The sequence below is a fragment of the Triticum dicoccoides genome, chromosome 2A, assembly GCF_002162155.2.
Source record: "Triticum dicoccoides isolate Atlit2015 ecotype Zavitan chromosome 2A, WEW_v2.0, whole genome shotgun sequence".
Lineage (NCBI taxonomy): Eukaryota > Viridiplantae > Streptophyta > Magnoliopsida > Poales > Poaceae > Triticum > Triticum dicoccoides.
The window spans coordinates 338,547,067-338,551,658 of record NC_041382.1 but is presented as its reverse complement, the minus strand read 5'-3'; the positions used below and the strand labels follow the sequence as shown (position 1 = coordinate 338,551,658).

Below are 4,592 nucleotides of genomic sequence, written 5' to 3'. Positions count from 1 at the left end.
TCACATTGGTTTTTCATTGTCTAATAAAAACTTTCCTATCTAGCCACTTTTCAAATGGGTAGGAACCAATAGCACATTACCAAACAATGAAATCCAGTTTCATGACAATCAATGCTAAAATCTTAACTTTCCTAATGCATTGATCCTTACCTTTCCTAACAACCAAATATTCTACTATTAAAGGAAAATTAGTGAACGATGATTCATCATTCAACTCCTTCATAATGATACATTGCGCCTTCCCACACTTACCAAATCGTCGCTCGCAGGTCGTTGTTCATTCGCAACCCTGCCCATCGATAATTCATTTGTTCGCAGCCCCTACCATCGATCAAAATCATCTCGCACCCACCGATTTTTTGGTAGCGCATGCCCTATGCCGGTATTTTCTGATTTGTTTCTATTGCTCACCCTTTGAGATCGATCTCCTTCCCGATTCATCCTGGAAAACAAATCCTACCGATTATGAGTTTTATTTCCATTCTTTTCAAACCGAGCCCCACCCGATCTGAATCTAGACAAGGGGTTTTCCCTCCCTTCCAAGTTCAAACCCATCACGTCTGTTCTGCCAGCCATGGAAGAGAGGTCGGGGAGGGGAGCGTGGTGGCATGTGGACCAACAAGCAGGAAAAGGACATGCCGATGCAGGCAGTGGCTCCTCTACCGCTCACCACGACCCCACTGCTGGTCGTGTGCTGGTTCTCCATCCACCCCCACCTCCAACTCGATCTTCGGTTGTCGCTAATAGCTAGTCTGCGACCGTTCTGTGGGCCTACAGTGGTGCTGATCCAAGATGATGTTGCCTTGCCCTTGAGCACGCCGCCGCGGATGGCAGCGGCGCACAATCATCCGTTTCCGTGAGCCTGCCTCCACCGTGGTCGTGATGGCCATGCCCCAGTTGCGCTCAAGGCCCTCGCCTGCACACCTCTCACGAAAACCCTACCCATTAGTTCTCCGCTGCCGCCCTACCCGATGCACACCATGTCGGATCCTTCCTATGGCCTGTGCCCCTGCCCACGCACTACCCAGGCATGAGGGCCATAGCAAGGGCCCGTCCGATACACACACATCACAGTCCACCAAAGAATTGTTGCCCCGGTGAGCAGTTAGTTTGTGGTTGTGGATAGCTGACATTGTCTTCAGTTAAATTGGAGATTTCTTGTTCAGTTTTGCTGAGTTGTGTGTGATTTGATTGTATGTCGTCTAGAGCAAAGGTGGGTTCGGTGGCGCCGGTGGAGGAAGAATTGTCAATGAGAACCTGGACTTAGATGCAGGGTCATCGAAGAGAAGGACAACACCCCAGCCTTCATACACATGATGGAACACACATTGCCGACGATGCGGTACCAGGCCTACGGAAGAGATCCTGAGGTATGTATGAAGCCTTCAGAGCTTTTTAGTTGAGCGACTGCATAACTGAAGAATTTTGTGTGTGTAGTCTTTCAAAGTTGATTTAGACACCTTAGAATTCAAGATCATGGTTGTCTGATCTTTTCAAAATTATATCAATTATTGTACTGTTTTCGGATTGATGATGAGAGATGTAGATTTCTGAGATTAGTTGCAATGAAATTTGGTTCAGTAATTCAATGCTTAGACATACAAGATGCTATACTAGAGCTCAGGATAAAAAAGTTTGGTCACTTTGTTTCATTCTATAATGCCCGCCGCAGTACTGCATTAGCACTATCTTCAAAGATGCGTTCCCAGATGTTGTTAGGGATTTCTTCTGGGGATGATGACTTATGGATCAAGAACACTTGCGACGATATGCTTCTGCAGCGTGAGACATTGAATGTGTGCATAAAGACTAGAACGATAGTTGTTTGCTGGGTCAGGAAGGTGAGGTATCTGCGTGATATCCCTCGCAATCTTTGTGAAAAAGCATGACACTACTTGCCTTGCATGTGTTCTGCAATGACAAGGAGTATGCTATCGGCCACAGGGTATGGGCTTCTGGAAAGACGTACTAGTGCGCTAATAAGGTATGTGATGAAATAGTACAACTTTGTCTGATAGAAAGCTACTATTATTGGAGTATACACATTCACATGATTGCTTTTACAACCATTTTTAGGGTACCTTTACGTATGTACTTGAGATGGAAACTCTTTCTGTTTGTTTAATGTTCCCATTTGCAAATTTTCATCATGTGATTGCTTTTACAGTCATTGCCGCTTTGTCCATATTTGGTTAAGATGCACTACATTCTATATCTTTCTACGCCAAGCATATTTCTCTTTTCTATCTGTAGTTCCTCGCATACATAAGCAAATGACAATGCATATTATGTTCCCTCTCCCTCTATATATCTCCAAATTCGTGGTAGCAAGAATCACTACGTACTGACCACATCGTCAATATGAATTTAGACCTATATGATGGAATCAATAAGACAACATAGCTTTCATTCTTATAAAGGAGGTCAGTTCCATTCAAACCATTTAGCTATGTGCAGTTAAATTGTCAATCATCTATTAGATGCTTTTTACATCAAAAGGGGTGATTTCACCCAACTTTTTACATGTGGTCACCGTCATAGATAATATAAAATATTTGCAGTTCAAACTGACGTCAAGAATATAGATCCTTTGAAAGTTAAGCTTGGTTACCATGCGTACAACTGGTGACTGATCGTACAAGCATTGCGGCCATTGATTCTTGCTTTCATTTAGGTTAATTAGCACTAGAATCATTAGTATCGACACAAATGCAAACAGAGTCATTAGTATCTTCTAACGGCTAGCATTGACTTGATTAATTTGATGTGTTGCCACCATCACAGGCCAGCAGCCCGGGGCGCAATGATGTGCCTGTGAACTCGCCGCTGTCCGTGCATATCGGGCATCCAAGCGTGCCCAGTAGTCACATGGTCGCCCCGCAGATGAAAAAATCAGGTACTTTACAACCTCAACTTTTGCAACTTCGATTAATTTACATCAACTTCTTCTCTGTTGGCTTTGGATCTGAAACTTCGATTAATTTACATCAACTTCTTCTTTGTTAATTACATCACCATTGTAAAATTGGTTTCCTTTTAATTCAGGTTTCACTTGTAAGATGTAGGAAACAGTGTGACTCAACGACATTTTGACTTTGTTAATTTACATCACCATTCAAAATTTAGGTTTCAAAATCATGTATGTTCTACAATCTGATAGACATTTTCCAGTTTTTGCAGATATTATGAGGCCGAGTTGGGCGTTGAACCAGCAGTCCACGGTGGCGAGGAACCTGGTTACGATAGGGTTGCGTATCATCGAGCCCGGCACTGAGCATGTGCATGGCCCAGCCTTCTGCTGACGGCAATGCGGCTCCCTGTTTATTATTGACGTGAGATTATGTGGGATGTAGGATGTCCGCTTGTCCCATCAAAAATTATGTGGACACATATGGGCCTCCCACTTATATTATGCAGCAGATGTAGTTGTGGATGTGGATTGGGGTTAGTTTGTTGAGTTACAGTTGTCTGAGCGAAATAATTTTCCTACTTTAGAAAATATGGCAAATAGTGTTGCATTAGAGATGGCTTTGTAACAAATTGCATGAGTAGTTTATATTTTTTCCATCAAGTCGTACAATTTTTTGGTTAGGTTCGAAGGGTAAATGCATTGGTTGGTTGCTTCAAGACTTAATAATGGACATGGTGGCATATTTGTGGCATGCCCAATAATGGACATCGTATTTTTGTTTCACAGTAATGCATGACATTTCAACTCTGAGTTATAATGTGTAATAGATCATGAGACATTAGATCTACTTTCTTGGCTTGGGGGGCGTCACGGGCAGTGCACGCCTCCTCTCCCTTGATGGCGGTGGCGGATCGGCACAAGCACGGGGTGTGAAGGAGATTGGGTGTCATGGTGATGGTGAGGTGGGAGTCATCCGGTTTTACAGGAGAGGGCTCCAGTGGGACTATGGCCGGAAAACAAGTAGGAGGGAAGGGTCCAACAGGAAAAGAGAAGGGTGCACTGTGGGGTGGGTTTTTTGTGTTGGGGCCACGTGTTGGAGATAACATGGCGGATAGTCCGGACAACTACATTTCTCCCCCACATGTGGTCTGGATTTCACGGAGTCTGCTGGTGGTTAAATTTTGAGGAGCCTGCTGGGCGCCCGTTTGATCTCCGTACATGCCCCGTTGTATGAGGAAGAAATAATCTTTGACCTTGAGGAAGATCATAATCATTTTTTTATATTCGCATAGCAATTGTGGCCTGTAGCAACGCACGGGCGTTCTACTAGTCTATGGGTAGTATTGAGGGGTATGAACCATGGATACGTTGGAATACAGTAGATATTACACCAACATAAATAAATAATGAGTTCACAACAGTACGAAAAAGTGGTGATTTATTTTCTTGTACTAACGAATCTCATGAGTTTTCTGTTGAGTTTTGTGTTGTGAAGTTTCCAAGTTTTGGGTAAAATTTGATGGACTACGGAATAAGGAGTAGCAAGAGCCTAAGATTGGGGATACCCAAGGCACCCCAAGGTAATATTCAAGTACAACCAAGCATCTAAGCTTGGGGATGCCCCGGATAGCATCCCATCTTCGGTCTTCATCTATCGTTAATTTACTTGAGGCTATATATT

General features: G+C 43.5%; 1 long non-coding RNA gene across 1 annotated transcript; it reads left to right on the top strand.

The window, feature by feature from the left end:
- Positions 1-282: 282 nt before the first annotated feature.
- LOC119354535 lies at positions 283-3,679 on the top strand. Its single transcript, XR_005171019.1, has 4 exons — positions 283-1,097; positions 1,207-1,984; positions 2,785-2,896; positions 3,172-3,679. It is a non-coding gene; the product is annotated as an uncharacterized LOC119354535 (long non-coding RNA).
- Positions 3,680-4,592: the final 913 nt, after the last annotated feature.